Below are 20,400 nucleotides of genomic sequence, written 5' to 3'. Positions count from 1 at the left end.
ATAACTTATATACCTGATACTGTTATAACTTATAAGAGAACGTGGCTTCTTAATACTTGTACATGTTTAAAATGCTAATCTTATGCATAAGGTGAATATTTAGTAAAAGGATGCCAGCATAATTGACTTGATAATATTTTGAAGTAAATAGGACATTTAGGCCGAAGCAAAGGAGGTATGAGGTTGCTTGGTTTCAAATGTGAGATAATCCTCATTCTGCTTCAGTAGTAATTTAAACTTTTTTTTTTTTACTGTTTTTTGGAGGGGGAGAAATCTGTTGAATTTGGGAAGACTCCAGTTTTAATAAATTTTTTCATTATGGTGGAAAAATATCTGCAAAATCTAAGACTATATAAATGTAAAGAATAAAGAACTAGTGGACTTGAAGGGGTTTGTGATTCAAAAATTAAGTCTCAAAAAAAAATTGAAGTCATTTGCAGTTTTTAGAATGGCATAAAACTAAATTAAAAAATGAAAGTGTGATAATATAATTTTGCAAATTAATGCAGTCAAAATCAAAAGTATTGAAATACTAGTTTTCCTTTAATAAAATAACCAAACTTCTAAAGACATCTTAAAATATAAATATTACTTTTACTTATGTAGGAGTAAATGTATTTTGGAGAAACTAATGAATTGATTAAATTATGGTTTTCTGTCTATAGAAATAGGCATCTTTTATTTCTGGAAAAACATTTTTAATATCCAAAAATTTGGATAAGTATAACAATTGCACTACTAGGTATTTACCCAAATGATACAAAAATAATTAGTTTGAAGGGGTACATGAACCCCAATGTTTATAGCAGCATTATCTACAATAGCCAAATTATGGAAAGAGCCCAAGTGTCCATAGACTGATGAATGAATGAAGAAGATGTGGTGTGTGTGTGTGTGTGTGTGTATATACACACACATGATAGAATATTACTCAGCCATAAATAAGAATGAAATCTTGGGGGCGCCTGGGTGGCTCAGTCCTTAAGCGTCTGCCTTTGGCTCAGGTCCTGGGATCGAGCCCCTCGTTGGGCTCCCTGCTCAGCGGGAAGCCTGCTTCTCCCTCTCCCACTCCCCCTGCTTGTGTTCCCTCTGTCACTGTGTCTCTCTCTGTCAAATAAATAAATAAAATCTTTAAAAAAAAAAAGAATGAAATCTTGCCATTTGCAATGAGGTGGATGGAACTAGAGGGTATTATGCTAAGTGAAATAAGTCAGTCAGAGAAAGACAAATACCATATAATTTCACTCATATGTGGAACTTAAGAAACAAAATAAATAATAGGGGAAAAAAAGAGAGAGGTAAACCAAAAAACAGACTCTTACCTATAGAGAACAAATTGCTGGTTCCCAGAGGTGAGGTGGGTGGGGGATGGGTGAAATAGGTGACGGGGATGAAGGAGGGCACTTGTGATGAGCACCGGGTGTTGTATGGAAGTGTTGAATCACTAAATTCTACATCTGAAACTAACATTACACTGTATGTTAATTAACTGGAATTAAAAAAAAATTTTTTTTAAAGCCAAAACTGACACAATGGATGGATGAATGAATACACCAAGGCACATAATAAGAAAAATGAATAAAATCAATTATGTTCTACTCGGAATACCTGATCTCATATGATAATAGTAACAGTTAACTAAGAGAGCAGTTTGTACAGACTTTGTGTATTCATTTAAAACTTTATTTAAAATGTAATTAACAGCATAGAGCAGGTTAAGTTGGAAGAAAATTTAAATCTTTAGCAGACACAACCTCCAGAATGATAAATCATAAATTAAAAATGAGACTAACGCAGTAGTTTAGTAAGTGCTACATCTGCAGACACTTTTTTTCCCGCCCTCTGCCTTTTATCAGTGTGTTCTGTATTCAAAGTTGTAGGAGCCAAAACACATAATTACTAAATATTTCTGAAGTGATTTCTCTGAGGCAGCCATCCAAATACTATTCAAACATAATTTCAACTGTTGTGAGCTTTTGAACTTGTGGGAAATAATGGCTTGATTTTTTTTTAATATCTATATAATTTTTTTTAATCTCTGTATAATTTTCTATATAATTTTCAGCCATCAGTCTCTCTGAGCAGACACGCAGACCATTACTCACTGGTTGGGACCGTAACTTACTGTTGGGATTTTTTGAGCCATAAGACTAAGTATCGTATTTGTGGTCAGAGCATCAGAATGGACTAGAAATTGGAGACCTTTATACTGGTGCTGGATGTACTGCTGAGAAGGCTCATGAACTTGCCCTTTGGAATGGATTTGGAAAGTCAGAGTCAGGATTTTGGAAGTGAGCTAGTCTCTACTACTCATTACACAAAGAAAAAAAAGAGTAGTCAGTGCATTAACATTTACACTTTGATCAGGTCTCAGTGCTAAGCAATTGCTTAATTAAACCTGGTCTTTTTCAAAGGTGTTACCTCATGAAAGTATTTGATGAGCTTGTTTTCCTGGGATGAAATACAAGCCTAATGACATTTAAACATGTTTTTCACCCCTTTTAAAGGATACAGACGAAGTATATTGAGTGCACTTTGAATGAGGGATGCCTTTCTAGTAGAAAAAAGCTACTGCTGGAATATAGGAAAAGGGTGAATTGCCAGGTTTGTGTTTGTTGAATTTTGGCGGTAGAACTTCTTACATGTTTCAGAGGGAAGGGAGTACAGAAGAGGAATACTTTTTTTTTTTTTTTTGGCTAGTCTTGAATAAAAGGAACTAATGATCTGGAAAAATCCTTGAATTCAGTGACTGCCTCCTGCATATAGCTAAGACTTATCATTTCAACCCTCTTTGTACCTAACTATGAAAAAAAACCCTTTGCCTTTGGTTCTGAACTGAGGAGCGGGGGTGGGGGGGATGAAACCAAACACTGCCTGAAAAGGAGGCAGATACCAGCTGCTTATTCTCCAGCTCATTTCCTGTTTCCTCCTGGGCGCACAGCTGGACTTCATCTCCTGGCCCCTCTTCAAGTATGGCTTCTCCACGGCGAAATGACAGCCAGTGGAATGTGGGTTGAACTAACAGACCCCCCACTCTGCAGGTCTGGCTCGTGAAACACTCCCACACGTGACCCTCCATTTTCGGGCTTTCCCTGTTATAGCTGAAGGAAAATACTCCAGGATCCAGAGAAGGCAGAGCCACGAGATGGAAGGAACTAAAAAAGGCTGTCAGGAGGGCCAACCAGGTAGAAACAGCCACACTGGACCTCTCCATGCGACAGAAAGAAACAACTGTGAACTGAACTCCTGTGGTTGATTTGTTTCAGCCACGAGCCCACCCTAACACGTGGAACCATCATGGGCTACCATCGGCAGGATCAAGATAGGGGTAATCAAGTTTATTTTCAGATAATGGAGAAACATAGCCCCCTTTAGAGCTAATACAAGCAACTAATTATCCAGAAGAGGGTGGATAATAAATCTGATTGGGAGAGTAGGCTGCTGAGAAGTAGAAAGATTTTGATGTTACTACCCACACACTGCACCAGTTTTCTAGAGGGTCAAACTGGGTCCCTCCCAAAGGGTACCCTGAACCTGCATACAGATTTTGTTTGGCTCTCGCTGGGTAAGAAAATTGAATCAATTCAGTGATTGTACATGGAAATTAGATTTTTTTTTTTTTTTGCTTTGCTTTGCTTTGCTTGGAAACTTGTAAGAACTGGCCACTTTGGGCTTGCAGCTCTGCATGGCCAGAATCAGCTGGAGCTGGAGGACATGCACTGCTGCTTTCTACAGTCCTCACCATTATACCTGCCCCCTTCACTGAGTTACAGACTCGCCCAGCTTGGGGTGGGGGGGAGCATTTTCATTTTGACCCCTGCGCTACATTTTCACTCTGCTTCTGTGGTTGCTGATGCAGCTTCTTAGTTTGACTTTTGAGACCTTTCATGATCTTTAAGTCTCCTATGCCATGCTCCTTCACAGTTCAGCGTGTTATTGGTGCTCGTTCCCTTTATTCCTTTACCTGAAGCACTGTTTGCTTCAATTGTATCCAGATTCTTTAATACACAACCCGAGTGTCACTTTCTTCATGGCTCTCCTTTCATTCCATCCTTCCTCCCTTTCTCTGTAATCCCTTTGCGTCATGTACATGCTTCCCAGGGCACTTGTCACTTTAATATTATAGTATAGATATTTAAATACATGTCTTATCTCTTGCCGAAAAATACTTGAGAGCAGGATATGTGTATATGTGTGTGTGTGTGTGTGTGATAGAAAGAGAGAGATCAATCACTTTTTTGACTCTCCTGAAGGGCCTGTTAGTGTCTTGCATACACGAACAAAATTATCAACATCTATCAGATCAGAATATGAAAACCTCCCCTTTAAAAAGGTACATTTTCTTTAACACTCCCTCACTGGAAGGTTTTGAAGAACCATAAGAAGTTTATGAGGCCAGCAAGCATTCTGCCCATTTCTAGACTATGTCCGCACAAGAGTGTATTGTTGGCCAATGTTGTATTGAATTCTGAAATAATGTTAAAATCTTACATTTCTGATGTATGACTGGATCCCTGAAGCTTCAGATGACTTGTTTGATTTCATCTCCTGCTGGGTCCCCGGCGCCCTTAGCCGTGCTTGAGACACAGTAAAATATCAAGAAATGTTTGCTGAATGGGAGCTGAGTGATGAAAGACTGGGTGCAATGTGCCAGTGAATTGGCCACGGTTGTTTCTGGGATTGCAGCGAAGTGATTAAAATTAAAACTGAGCACTTAGCAGCGGTACCATATGGATATGTTTTGTTTCTTGCGAAAGAAGACACAAGAGAACTAGTGGGTTGGGACCAGAAGGGAAGCCACCACACTTCCGGGCTAGCCTTCATTCAGTACCATTTCCGTGCGTGGCACACCAGGCTTCTATGTTGGAGCCACTCATCTGGGGGCAAACCTGTCGTCAGAGTCTTACCAGCGTGAGGAAGGAGAACTGCGTGGTTTGCTGATGTGGTTGTACACAGGAATAGCCTCTTGAAACATATGCATTTTACTTCTACCCAACAATTAGTATTTTCTGTATTTTTAATTGGGTCACATGGATCAGACTCTGCTGCATGATTATGATAGGGCATGGCTTTTTGTTAGAATGGAAATTTCCTTTTTGAGGATCTTCTTCTTGTTGTTCTTCTTTTTAAAAGGCTTTATTTATTTACTTGAGAGAGAGAGAGTGCGCATGGGTGCGAGCACGCAGACCAGCGGAGGGGGAAGGGCAGAGAGACAAGCACACTCCTGGCTGAGCGCGGAGCCTGAGGCAGGGCTTGATCCCAGGACCCTGAGATCATGACCTGAGCCAAAGGCAGACACTTAACTAAGAGCCCCTGAGGATTTTTTTCTAACTCATGAAATAGAATGCACTGAGGTGCTAAGTCCTCTCTGTCTCTTCATTCCCTTTGCCCTCTGCTACAAAAATGAGTTGACTTGCTTTTTGGGTACCATGTAAGATCTCTGTGAATTTAAGTTACACGAAAACAAAGCTATGAAGGCACATCTGTAAACAGAAATGAAAAAACACCTTTTAAAGGAGCTTGCTGTAGCAGAAAGTGGTATTTGCCGTAGGAATGATTGACCACCAGTTATATATTACACCAAACCTAGCTAAGATAATGCTCATAAGGGATGAGAAAGGCAGTTTCTATTTTAAAAAGATTTTTAAAATTTAGAACAGCTGAGGAGGTATGGAAGAACAGATAGCAGTAAAAGAGAAAATGATTATTTTCTGCTGGCAAATGTAAAGATTCCCCATTTATTGATTCTCTCATTTTGTGCTCCTCTTTATAGATGGAGAAGTCATAAAATAAGAACTTAGAATGAACAGCAATTGTAAAGGAGGTCTGAGAGCCAGATTGGATTATTTTTCACAAGTGCCAGGATGTACAAAGCTTGGGAGCTCTGCCATAAACCACTTGGTAATAATTAGCCTTACAAACTTTACCTTACAGAGAGGACTTAGAACAGGAGCCTTCACAATACGACAGTCCAGAAACCCCAAATGCACTGAGAATTCCTCTCTAATGCATGTGCTGAAGCCTTGACCTGAAATATCTTACCTTTCTCTTTCCTGCTCTGACAGTGCCCTACTCGCTCTTGACCTGGCAATTCTTGGTCACCATCCAGGCTCCAGTTCAGGTGTCAGATCCCGTAGAAACTGCCCCTAGTACTCCCTTCCCCAGCACTGATGGATCCCATGGGTGCTACGGGAGCAGAGAATGTTGTGTGTGGCTCATAGGGATGTGACCACATGCTGACAACATGGTGCCTCTTCCGCAAGACTGGGAGCTGCCTCAGGGCAGAGGCTCTGAGCTTCACACTTACATAATAAATAAATACATCACACTTTCATATTTTAGGTGGAAGGATGCAGCTAAAAACCTTGACTCTGGGGTTCCCACCCACCACATCCCGCTGGACACAGTTGACTATAGACTCGGGGTCCCACTGTCCCTTTTTATTCCTTGATAGTGTGGATGGAATCATTTTAGGAGGTGTAATTTTTTCTTGGATGATAATGTGTATAGGAAAGGGTTAACTCAGCAGGTCTGGGTCGCTCCAACCCTGCACATTCGACATAAAAACCTGCCTCCAGAATGGGCTGGCTCTTGAGGACATAACCTCTGAGCCCTTGGAATGTTCTGCCTGATAAGAGTGGTTTCACATGTCCGAGGGCATGGGCCATGATCTACCAGTGTGGCCAGACAAGTTTATCCTGACAGTGTGATTTATGGTGAACGCTTGTTTTTGCTGTGGGTTAGGGGCTGGAGCCTGAGTACCTGAGACCAGTCACATGGGCCCTGTTTACCAACAGGACTGATCCCAAATGAAACCTCTGGACACCAAGGCTTGGGGAGCTTCCCTGATTGGCAGCACTTGGCATGTGTTTTTGCACATTGTTGCTGGAAAATTCAGTGTAGCCGCATGTGACACCATTGAAAGGGACACCCAGAAGCTGGCGCCTGGTCTCTCTTGGACCTCACCCCATGTGCCCCTTCCCTTTGCTGATTTGACTCCATGTCCTTTGACTGCAACAGTGGTTATAAGACTTCTGAGCCCTGTGAGTCCTGGTACATCACTCTGGGCCCTCCCAGGGCACAACCCATTCAGATGCTACCGTTGGGTAGGATGGTATGGGAAAACAAATAATTATGGAGATCAGAAAGGGGAGAATCTGGAAGGTGTTTGGGGGGCTGAGTGCCGTGGGTTCTCTGACCAGGTTGGGTCTTTCCACTTTAATGGGAAGACTCTCAGCTTTGTTTCTTTTGACACGAAAAGTATCTCCATGTTCCCAAGGGAAGGAAATGAAGTGAACACAGGGTAGGTATATATAACTGGCAATTTTGCAGATTTGGGGCTTCTAACTCTGCCCACGGCAGCCTGTCCATCTAGGACTTCTTCCTCTAGGGAGCGGGAAAGGCAGACCTGCACTGCAGTGAGGGGAGACGTGGGCCTTTCTCAGCCTTGTAGGCACTGTGTCAGCTCTCTAAGACCAGGGGAGTCTCTTCACATAGGCCATTTTACGAACTCTTGATATTAGCACTCAGAATCTCCGAGGTGGTTAACAAGGTGGGTTTTGCCCCCGGAGTCTCAGAGTTCCTATCCTCATGCTGTCACCTGCCTGCTTGTGACTTTGGGCAGGAAACCTCTGCCTGCGTCAGTTTCTTCATCTGGAAGAAATCATCTTCAGGATGACAGGGTCTGGAACCTAGAAAGTGCTGATTACGTGTCAACGGCTGCTGTTGGTTTCTCTTCTGGATTTATCTGAGAGGCATCAGGAGAGCTAGGCTAACTGTATCACAGGGAAGAGGGTTCATGTTGTTTCAAATAGCTTTCTGGAGCTAAAACAAAGAAAAGGGACTGCAGTGGAGGTCGACATTTTGTGAGTTGATTACAGAGATTGAGCATGAATACCATGTCTTAGATATTCCATTCAAGGAAGATGATTTCTTTATGGCAAATCGGTTGGGGTGTGTTCCCTTGAGGGGGCTTCCTCCTTCCCTCATCCCTGGGGCCCCTTTCCCAACCCCTGCCAACAGCTGGCCAGGACGAATTTCTTGCGTCTCCAGACAAAACAAGTATGAGGCTAATATCACCCCTGAGGCCAAGAGGGGCAAACCGACAAAATAAGAACTTCAATCATAGACAAACTCTTGGTTTAAAATAGTCTTTTTCTTCGACATATTTAGGATAATCCCCAAATGATAGAGCTCATTTTTGCACACATTTGAAAGGCCACGGGCCAGTGTTTTCTGGAGCATCATATCCTCAGTGTGCTGAGGGTCTGATGTGACATGATCTCCTATGTGATTTGGCGAGGCTGTCCCTCCACAGGACAGTAAAAAAGAAAAAGAAAAAGAAGGCATAATGAGGCATTTTAATTCTCTAGGGTTAGGTGCTCCATTTCCAAATTCTTAAAAGTTTCAGTAAGATTGGCATATTTGAAGAAACGAGTAAGAATTCCTAGCACATTCTTTCACAAAAATGCAAATCGTATTTAGCAGAAAAAGGAACACCAAAAATAATACCCAATGTCGGCTGACAGAGGTGAAGAGCATAGACTGCTAAAAAAGAGTTTGTTAGTGTGTGTAAATAACACTGTCATGATCCTTTGACCCAGGGATTCTGAGAATCGAATGCAGAGGTTGGCAAGTTGGCCCATGCAGATCCAACCTGTGGCCTGTTTTTGGTATGGCCAGCAAACTAAAGACAGTCTGCAAGGTTTTAAACTATTTTCAAAAGGGACAGGAGAAGAAAGAGGAGGAGGAGGAGCGAGAGGAAGGGGAGACAGACTGCCTGGCCCACAGAGCCCAACATTTTTACTATCTGGCCCTTTTCACAGCCATCTGACCTAAGGAATAACCCAAAACATGGAAAATCTACATGAAAAGGGTGATCTTTGCAGCGGTTAATAGTTCAAAAGACTGAGAACAATTTAAGTGCCCAAGAGAGAAGACTAGTTCCATAACTATTAAGTGATTCACATAAGAGGATATTTTACCACAAACAAAGTGATGCCTCAGCAGGACCATGGATCTGTGTGATGCATTTTGTCCATCTTAGGAAGCCTTTATGGACTGCCAGGCTCACAGACCTTCTTCTCACTCCTAAATGCTTAATGCAGATATGGATAAACAGCACATTTTAAAACTTCATGATATTCTGCCTTGAGCAGGAAGGTCTTGACTTAAGGAATGGACCCTGACAGCTCCTGCTACCTGTGTTCTGGCTCTCAGGACCCTTCGTAGCAGAAAAGTTACACCTAGGGTCACACAACCCACTTGGGAACATGTTCTAGCTCAGGACACTCTCTTCTCCTTACTTCAGGAAGCTTTTCTTTTTCCTGGCAGCCCTCAGTATCCCTTCCTCCATATTCTGCAGAGTATGGTGTGGGTGGGTAGGATTCTTACATTCTTGCGTTGATTTCTATGTCCTTCTGAACCTGGATACCATAGGGCAGGTTGTATATATCTCATTACATGGAAGCTTTGTGGTTATTTCTGTAAAAGTCTGGCTTCAGAGCCTTGGCCAGGAATATGATCACATTTTTGTTTTGTTGAAAGACCTCAGATAACATTTACATTGTTGGCTCTTTTCAGAGAAAGAGGCCATGTCGATTGTTTCAGTCTTTCTAATGAAGACTTGAGAGGAATTCTCTAACCCAGGCTCTGCGCCAGCGATTTCTTTATGATCAAACAAAGCACCGCTGAGCTACAGGTCAGATCTAGTCCCCATGTTACCTTTAATCCTGTTGTGGATCCCTGGTGCCCGTAAGATAATGTCCAAGCTCCTGGTGTGGAGCTAGGTGTTACCACAATCTCTCCAGCCTCACCCATCACCGTGCCCCTCATTCAATCGTGCCCCCAACATGTGATATGCTCTTGCTTTCTTCTGCAATTTTGCGTGTTTGGAACCTACAGCTTATATGTCACCTCCTCAGAGAGTCCTTCACTGATCACTCCAGTTGTCACTTTCATCTTATAACCCCATTTTCTTTTCTTTATAACACATGATTTGAAATTCTCCTATGGCCTTGTTTGTCTGTTGACCTATTTATTTACCTGTGTTTGCATGTATTTATGCATTTATTCTCCCCCTCTTCTCCCTCACTAGAATGTATGCTTTTTGAGGGCAGGGAGCCATGTTCCCAGCCCCTAGAACACAACTTTAAAGAGAGCCTGGTGGGCAATGGGTTCCCCAAATTTCCATTTTCCATCATGTGCCAGAGGATACTTCCTCATGTGTAGGACCTAAGGGTCACCTTCCCAGACCTTCCAAGGTGGAGGAGGATGCCTCATCTTCTGTGTTCTGCCAACACAGTTCTTAAGTAGCTGCCATGGTCAGGTTATGCATCAAATCCCCCACTAGACTGTGAGGAGCCTGGGAAGGCAGAGATCGGCCCTTTGTGTCCACAGCTCACAGTCTGGCATTGAGTAGGGAAAAATTTTTATTTCCTGATTGGGCAATGAATAAATTCGTAGTAATTCCCCAATTAATACTTGTCATTATGTTGAGTTGACTTGAGTCTACAATTTCTTGGTTCCTTCTTCTTAAAAAGGAACAAAAAATAAAACACACATTGCTATATCTATTATCCTAATATCATGCTATATTTATTAGCTTAAATTATTATTGTTACTCAAGTTTAAAAATATGTGCCTTTATGGAGAATGCTAGCTTGGTTTATATTTGGTTTAACTTTTATTTTTTTATTTTTATTTATTTATTTTTTTTGCCTCCATCTCTCCTAACTTGACAGACAACCAAAAACTCTAGAAATCATGTGAAGGCATAATACTTCTGGCTATTATTTTGCCATATTCACCTCTTTTCCCCTTTTACAGTCACAGAAAATAGAGTTGGTGAAGCAGCTTCAAAGAGTTCATTTCGTGATTCCATCAGATGAGCTTATATTCAGGCCAGCTACCTCACACACAAAGAAATAGGAATTAATCATAATCAGGTCTGTGCAGTGGTGACATAAGGTTAGGGCTCAGGGGCAGACATTGTTCAAATGTTTAAGATCCAGAAAATACGGGAAGATTTTCACTGATTCATTTCTTTGTTTGCTAATCCGCTTACCCATTGATGTACCTCTTATTTAGTAGTACCTCACTTAAGGATAAAAAGAACTTGGAATGAATCATGCTCATGGACAAGAATCAAGGAGTTTGTAATTGAGCAACGAGCTCGGGCTGGGAGAGGTCAACAGGGGACTCAATTTCCGAGCAGGGCTGGTCCCAAAGGAACAACCACAAAGCATTCTTCCCTTATTTGCCTGCCTATTCTTCCCACCTGTGGTGTGGCATAGCCAGAAGGAAGCCAGCCCATGTGAAAGGCTCAGCAGAGCTGGGCTCGGTAGCCATTCGGCACACCTCTAGTTACTGACTATTCTTAAAGCTGAAATGCCAGAGCATAAGATCCAAATGAATACTGGCCTCATGCTGGAAAGATCTATGGTTAGTCCAGTCTGCTGCTATGGCTCACAACCATGTTGGAATTCCTCTTCCGGAACTCACCTCCAGAATGCCACACTTTGAGCCACTTAATGACCAAATGAATATTGAGCTCCCACCACATGACCACTGTTTGTGCCCTCACTCACTAACCGAGTCTGTGTTGTTCCAATTTTACAGCTCAGAAAACTGAGGCACGGGAAGTGATTTACCTGAGCATGGTCATACAGGTGTTAGGAGGTAGCAATGGGACTTCTTCCCAAATCTAATCACTGGCCAGCAATTTGATACTTGGAAGTCTTTGGACGTCAGGTCTGGTGAATATGGTAGAGGGTTGACTTAGGTGCAAACCTCTGTTTAGGTGAAAATAAGGCACATTGATTTAATGAGACCAGTTTTCTTGTGGGAGTCATCAACCGAATTCGAAGGCAAATTCAAAAGATTCATTCAGAAAGAAAGAAAGAGAGAGAGAAAGGAATGGAAAGAAAAGTAATAGAACAGAGAGGAAAAAGAAAGAAAAGGAGAAGAGGGAGAACAATTGGCTGGCCATCAGAGAGCACACTGATGGGCAGTCCAGGAAATCAGCCGGGGGAAGGGCAGAACCCAACAGAGGGAAGAAGTTGCTCAGAGTCACCCTACTGCCCAGATCGTGCCCTGGGCCCCACATGGCAGAGTACAAACTGCCTACAAGGAAATGAGAGAGTTTTGGAGAAGGGGGATTCCAGAGGAATGGCCAAGATGGCCTTGAGGGGCTGAAAGGGAAAAAAATATATCCAAAACATTTCGTTGCAACTATTTTCAGAAAGAAAAATGCAATGGGTACCCTTTTATCTGTGTACTAAATTTAGAAAAAACAAGCACAAGGACCACAGACTCTTGGACTTGACAGGGCTTTAAATATGATCATCTCATAATCCCTTGTCTTTATTGTAAATGAGAAAACTTTAAATAAATGTAAAATAAATTTCTTTTCAGCGAGTGACTTTCCCATTTGGGTAATGAATTGCAGAGTTGGAACTGGAATCCACATCTCCAGATTCCTACTTTGGTGCTGGAGTTGGACTAGAATTTCTTGTTCAGTGTCAAATTCAATGGTTTGAATCCCAGGTCTGCCACTTACTTGCTGTGGGATCTTGGATTTTACCCAACTTCTCCATTTTTTCATCAGTAAAACTGGGGGTGGTGGGGGAAAATCTCCTCCTCTTTGTTAAGATTCTTGAGGGAATTACATGAAGTAAAGCTTGTAGGAGTTTGGTTCAATGCCGGAGAATTAGAAAGTGCTCAATTAAGGTCAGAGCTAACCGCAATTATGGGTACTTGGATGAGCAGGATGGACCTGTTGCAGTGGCATCGTTCTGAGACATCCATACTGCAGTCGAAAAATAAATTGATTTACGATACTGGTGAGTGGGTGGATGATAAATGTGTTGAGGAACTTTGCCAAAGAAACAGCTGAGTGAAAGGCCAAATTCCTGGCTCACGATGTTTTTAAAAATGGACTTCTGTGTGTTCCTAGATTGGCCAAGAATATGCTCAAGACAGAAGAATGGAACTTCAAACATAGGAGGAGGGCAAGAGAGGAATGTGGTTTTATCTTTCAGGTGCTTCAAGGTTCTGGCTGTTTTTGGAGATACCCAGGTCCTGCATTGGCTCCTCTGTGAACTCGTGACCTGGGAGGAGAGAAAGTGTGGGGGGCTCCAGCTGAGCCTGTGCAACAGGAGAAACAAGCTATTCACCGTTGGGGTCCATCTCTGGCTCTTCTCCCCACATTCCTGCCTGGAGCCCTGTCCTCCCCACCCCTGCCCTCTCCAAGGGGTCTCTACATGTTTGCTGCTCCAGAAGTACCTGCCTTGCACCTGCCTTGGTGCAAAGTGACCTGTTTCTATCCATTGGCAAATCCATACAAACGTCCTAATCATCTAATCAGTCCTTGCCTCTGAAACACCTTGCTCTTCGTACAAATAGAAAATGCCAAACCAAAGATAGGGGCTAGGCCCCAGGGCCCCAGTTCCATGGTCACAAGGTTTGCCTTGAGGCAAGACTGAACTCCTCCCATCTCTAATGCTCTGTGTTCGACATTCCTTCATTCTCCCTCTTCTTCTAGCTTTGGGGCTCTTAGAGGTAGGGTTCCACCTATGATCTCTGACCTCAGACTCTCTGCTTGCATTGTCCTCCCAGTTCCATGTGGCTCTAGCACCTTCCCTGGCATTTGATTTCTTGGAGTTGACCTCAGAGCCCATTCCTCTGCACCACCCACCTCCTCCCTTGTCACACCCACTTCCCTCCAGAGAGGTGAGTGGGTTAATGGTTATTTCTGCTGAGTGTTGACCACAGGTGCTTAGGATATGCTGCTCTTACCACAGTACTTCCCAGGGTGTGACACATCCAAGTCATTGAAGGAGATACTCTATAAAATAAGGTCCTGTGCTGAAAACTGCCTTAACAGTCCCAGTACATCTGAGCTGGGTGCAGGCTCTGGAATCCCCAATTGTGAGGAGACATTTTAACTTGGTGTTTTATAGTTGTATTTGAATATAGGAACATTTTCCCAGAAAGTATTTATTAACAACCCAGAGAACTAGTATTTCATGGAGAATGTTGCCTTCACTCCATGTGAAGATGGCACCCCAGGGGAGAGTGTCACCCATGGAAGGTGCTCGCTTAGTCTTGTAGCAACCCTATAAAGTGGAATTATTACCCTCATTTTATTTTACTATTTTGTAAGAACTTATTTTATTAGAACATTTTTAGGTTTACAACAAAACCTAGAGGGAAGTACAGATATTTTCCGTACACTCCCTACCTTGACACAGGCATAACCTCACTCACCAGAATGATACATTCCTTTTTTTTTAAAACCAAGGATGAACCTATATTAATACATCATAACCACCCAGAGTCTGTAGTTTACCTTAGGCTTCACTCTTGGTGTTGTATTCTGTGAGTTTACACAAATTTATAATGAGATGTGTCCATCATTGTGATAACATACAGAGTATTTTCATTGCCCTAAAAATCCTCTGTGCTCTGCCTATTCATTTCTCCCCCAATCACCCCTGGTGAACACTGATCTTTTACTGTTTCCATAGTTTTGCCTTTTTCAGAATGTCACAGAGTTGGAATCACGCAGTACATAGCTTTTTCAGGTCGGCGTCTTTCACTTAGTAAATCACATTTAAATTTCCTCTGTGACTTCATGGCTTGATAGCTCATTTATTTTTAGCACTGAATAATATTCTGTTGTCTGGATGTATTGCAGTTTATTTATCCCTTTGTTTACTGAAGGATAGTATGCTAACTTTTTAAAGAAACTGCCAGACTGTCCTTCAAAGTGGTTGTACCATTTTGCATTCCCATCAGCAATGAATGGGAGTTCCTGTTGCTCCACATCCTCGCCGGCATTTGGTGCTATCAGTGATTACTTCCATTTTATTTTATAATTTTTAAAAGATTTTATTGATTTATTTCTTTGAGAGAGAGAGAGAGGGACAGAGAGCACAAGTGGGGGGGGAGGAGCAGAGGCAGAGGGAGAAGCAGACTCTATGCTGAATGCGGAGGCCAGTTGGGGCTGGATCCCATGACACAGAGATCATGACCTGAGCTGAAATCAAGAGTCAGATGATTAACTGACTGAGCCACCCAGGTGCCTTGATTACTCCCATTTTAAAGAGGTGAAGTAGTTTTACAGAGCTCACACTTAATCTTCCCACTGGCAATCACGGGTGAGGAACACACCATCTTATGTTGAATCTGCTGGTGCCATGAAAGTGGCAGAAGAGAGGCAATGCCCCCTCTCTGGACAAGTGTCTGGAGCAACAAAAGGGACCCACTCTATGTTGCTGTAGGGCTGAGTGGTGAGTTCAGCTTGCAGAACCCACTTTTGGGTTATCTCTCTCTCATTGACCCACCTCCATCCAGTCCACCTGTGAGACATGGTGGCTTATCTTCAAAAGATTCTTAAAGATCTCTTTTCATCACCTTTGCCTTTACTACCCTAGTTCAAGCCACCAGAATTTATTGCCAGGATATCATAAAGGCCCCTTAGCTGGTCACTTCCACTCTCGCTTCACTGCAGTCTGCCCTGTAGTAACGAGTGATCTTTTTCAAATAATAATTACATCATGGCACTTTTCTCAAGTGTCTCCAAAAGCTGCCCATTACATCTTATATCAAATCCACATGAATCTGGCTCCTGCCAACATCTCTGTCTTCAGGTCACTCTCCTCTTTGTCTGTTTTGCTGTGGCCATGTTGGACTTCACCTCTGGTTCGTGAGTCCAGCCAAGATCAGTGGAACCACCTAGGCAGGCAGGCCCCCAGACGTGGGGGCAGCACTAGCTCCATGTTTGATTCCAGATAACTGTGCATGATTTGTTATAAGCACCGTTCGGTAAGAAAGAGCCAATGGTCTGGCTCCCTCACTTTGCTCATTTACATTTGAATGCCTGCTAATCAAAGGGGCTTTTCTCGGCTATTCAATCACTTCCTATTTATTTTTTATTAAAATAAATTTTATTTATATTATCAATTTATCCCTATTTCTTCACTTTTTTTGCTTTAGTTTCTTTTAGCTGTTATCACTGCCTCAATCAAGAATATATATCTGTCTCAGGAAGCTACTGGAGGGCAGGAGTTTTGTCTTATTTATTACTGTCTCCCCAGGGTCTATAACAATGCTTGTGTAGATGAAGAGCTCAATAAATATTTGTTGAATAAAAGACTGATATTAAAGTCTTTATCTCAGTGTATATCATCCTCAGGAGGACTTCTCTGATCCCCACCTGCCCACACTCAGTGGGGATCCCCACCTGCCCCACTCACTGGGGATCCCACTTCCCCCACTCACTGGGGATCCCACTTCCCCCACTCAGTGGGGATCCCCGCCTGCCCCCACTCACTGGGGATCCCACTTCCCCCACTCAGTGGAGATCCCCGCCTGCCCCCACTCAGTGGTGAGTACTCAGGCTTAGTACTTTCATACTCTCTAATGCTTCCCTGTCTTAGCATTTCATATTGCTTGCCTATTTATGTGTATTTCTCTCTAGATTCCAAAACACCCGGGGCTCTGTCTTGGTCATTTTATCCTTAGAGCTTAAAATAAAGGCATGGCAATGGTCACTAGATATTTTTCTGAAGGTATGAGCATATATTCAGCACATAGCCCATTCTGGGTTGAATGACTTTGTCTATTGTGTTAAGAGAGGAAGCAAATAGAATAAAAATACCCCAAAAAGAGAACAAGGTGTTTTTATGCCCACTTGCTTTATTTGTACAGGATCTATTTTATGAAAATTTAACAATTTTACTTTTAGTTGGCTGAACTGTCTACCCACAAATAATTTAAAGTTGTCCCTGGAGAGGGAATGACGCAGAAAAATAAGAATAACTGGTGTTGACATGTGAATTACACCCTGGAAGGCAGCAACAGCTAGTATATCAGTTCCATCAGGCTCCTCTTAGTTACTGTATTTATGATGTGGACTTGAATTCAGAAGACCAAACATAGCAGCAAGAGCCCCAGACAATTGAAGGGAGCCAAAGCCAAAAGTTTATCTCATGTTTCCCATCAAGCTCCTATTAGAACTTATCCCTCTTGTATTGGCTTTTTATCTGGTTTTATCTGGATAAACCAGGAGCAAGGAACATTTTATTAAAGATATCATTATTTAAGGTTAAAAAGCACCCCTACCTGTGACTTACAGTGTAGAACATATTCAAAGCAGGATTGGTTTTTTGTATGTTGTCACTTTTTCTATTCTTTTCCTCCCTCCTTTTCTCCCTCCCCCTCCTTCCTTCCCTCCCTTCCTTCCTTCCTTCCTTTCTTTCTTTCTTTCTTTCTTTCTTCTTCTTTCTTTCTTTTTCTTTCCTTCCTTCCTTCCTTCCTTCCTTCCTTCCTTCCTTCCTTCCCCTTTCTTTTTCTTTCTTTCTTTTTGTGTGTGAAATCTTTTTTTTAATTATGTTCAGTTAGCCAGCATATAGTACATCATAAGTTTTTGATGTAGTGTTCAACAATTCATTAGTTGCGTATAACACCCAGTGCTCATCACAACACGTGCCCTCCTTAATACTCATCACCTGGTTACCACAGCCCCTCCCCCCTCCCTTCTATAACCCTCAGTTTGTTTCCTGGAGTCCATAGTCTCTCATGGTTCATCTCCCTCTCTGACTTCTTCCCATTCAGTTTTCCCTCCCTTCCCCAAAAGTTTCCAAAAGTAAATTTGTTTGACTATTTGCACAGGGATGTCAGAGCTTTGTTGAATTGTGACCCGGGGGTTATTTGACACACTTGAACCTCTGTTTGAATAAGTATCAGAGTGAGTGGTGGCATTGCCCCATGTGTAAGCTGGTAAAGTCCTTGGAAATTTGGCAGTGAAAGGCAAACTGGAAGTGGTCACTATTAATATGTTGTAAGCAGATTGTTACGGACCCCATGTTTGGTCCTCCCCGCAGATCATACGTTGATATGTGATGGTATTTGGAGTGGGGCCATTGGAAGTTAATTAGGCTTAGAAAGGTCATGATGGTAGAGCTCCCACGATGGGATTAGTGTCCTTAGAAGAAAAAGAGGCCAGAGCTTGCTCTCCACCTTGTGAAGACACAGCAGGAAGGCAGCCCTCTGCAAACGAAGAAGGTCTTCATGAGACATGAATTCTGCCGCCACCTTGATCTTGATCTGCTGGCACCCCCGCCTCCAGAATTGTGAGAAATAGATGTTTGTTGTTTTTATATGGTATTTGTTAGAGCAGCTAGAACTAAGACACAAATCAGTACAAAACACTGTATGCCTTCAGCATTTTCCAAAGGAAAAGAATTCACAACAAAAATGTGGTATTGCTTGACAGGAAGAAAAACTCCTTTTGCCAGTTTTTCAGTCAGCTTCATAATGAAATTGGGGTTTTCACAGTTTAAACTTCCTCTGGATTGAAATCATCACTGCCAGGCGGGGGAGGAAGAAGCCATTATGACCCCCATGGGACTCAGGAGGGCATCTGGGTCATTCTACCCAGGACATTACCATTCCCTTCCTACTCCTCTGAAAGAAACAGAGGCTGGGCGTCAGGTGCGGGTGAGTCATCTTTCCTCTCAGGGGCTCTGGCTCGGATTTGCAGGCTGCCTTTGCAGCAGCAACTCTGTTAGTCATTCATAAAAAAGCGTATTGGAAAAGCTGAAGGGAAATGCTTGGATGAACAAGTGATTAAATTTCTATTTTCATGGCTGTGAATCTGCTTGCTTGTTCACAAAAGCAGCTTCATCCAGTACCAGGCACCCTGAGGGCGCTCAGTAAATACTTGTTGATTGACTGACAAAAGGATCTCCTGGGTCCTGGTAAATCGGGGTGTTGAACTGAATTGTCAGATATGATTATGTAGTTGGTATACAGAAGTTTGTGCTTATTCACTTCACCGTACCGTGGAATGTCAACTCAGATTGATCAGATTTACATAAAGAGTTTAGTAACACTGCTGGCCGCACTCTCATGAACATCCCTGAAAGGAAAATGAATAGGGCCCTTCCTGGAGCTTTATCTGCAAGGTTACGTGTGGGATTCAGCACACGGAAGGTTGAATTGTGTTGTAAGAATTATGCTTTGTTTTGCTCTAGAAGGCCCTCCCCAGTGTTTCAACCTGTTTCAGAACCTGTTAGGGAAAAGAATAAAAATATCTCCTTACTTGCCAGCAATGCAGAGGAACAATCAAGAATGAAGAAAAAGAAAGAGGGTTCCTTCCTCCTGGCTTCCTTCAGCCTGAGGCAGGCAATATCTTTATTGCTTTGCTACCATTTAGCTGATAGGGAATCTGAGACCCCAGGAGGGATGATGAATTAGCCAGCAATGTCTAGGAACCATGGACCATGTTTTTATTTCTTTGCTCTTAGGGGATCTCCGTGGCTTTCCAGACCATCTGCATGTCGATGACTCTTAACATTCCCAGCTCTAGCCCTAAGCTCCAACCTCACATATATAGCTTTGTGTTTTACTTCTTCACCTGAAGGTGAGAGGTAGCTCGGACTTCACATTCAAACTGGAACTCATGACTTTCCCCTCACGAACTAGCTCCTCCCTTCCCTCCCTGGGGACAGACCACCATTTGTAGTCATCTGAGCCAAAATGTCTAGGAGTCATCTGTGGTTCCCCTGTTCTTCTCATTCTCTACATCCGATGCATTGGCAAGACTTTTCATTTCTAGCTCTATTCCCTTCTCTCTGCATCCAGTGTTAGTACTCTACTATAAATCACGGTCATTTCTGCACTGATGGCAGTCACTCTGAGTTAGTCTCTCTTCTTTTACTCTTGACCCCTTTTATCTATTCTTCAAACAGAAGTTAATGTGAAATTCTAAAAATATTAATCAGATCCTTTTTACCCTGGTTCTTGCTTTAAAATGTCCACTGGCGGGGCACCTGGGTGGCTCAGTCGTTGGGCGTCTGCCTTCGGCTCAGGTCACGATCCCAGGGTCCTGGGATCGAGCCCCGCATCGGGCTCCCTGCTCCGCGGGAAGCCTGCTTCTCCCTCTCCCACTCCCCCTGCTTGTGTTCCCTCTCTCGCTGTGTCTCTCTCTGTCAAATAAATAAAAATAAAATCTTTAAAATGTCCACTGGCTTCCTGTTGTCCTTCAGATGACCTTCAAACCTCCCACTGGGGCACAGGGTCTTACATGATCTGGTGTATCTCATTCCACTTTCACCTCGTTGCTCTGGCTTCTCTTAGTTCCTCCCACACGTCAGTCTTGCCCTCCCTCGAGATCTGTGCACTTGCAGTTTCCTCTGCTGGAAATCTTTTCCTTACCTCTTCACAGAGCTCTCTTTCCTACCTTTTAGATTTCACTTCTAGGACCCCTCCCCTGGGAAGCCATTTCTGAAAACCCTTTTAAAAGTGGTATTCCCTGCTCACTCCCATTCCTTAGGTACCACCTCACTGTTTAATTCCTCCGTAAAGTTAATCACAGATACCAACTCTAGTATT

This window comes from Neomonachus schauinslandi, chromosome 3 (assembly GCF_002201575.2).
Source record: "Neomonachus schauinslandi chromosome 3, ASM220157v2, whole genome shotgun sequence".
NCBI classification, from domain to species: Eukaryota; Metazoa; Chordata; class Mammalia; order Carnivora; family Phocidae; genus Neomonachus; species Neomonachus schauinslandi.
Note: the sequence above shows the minus strand (reverse complement) of the source record.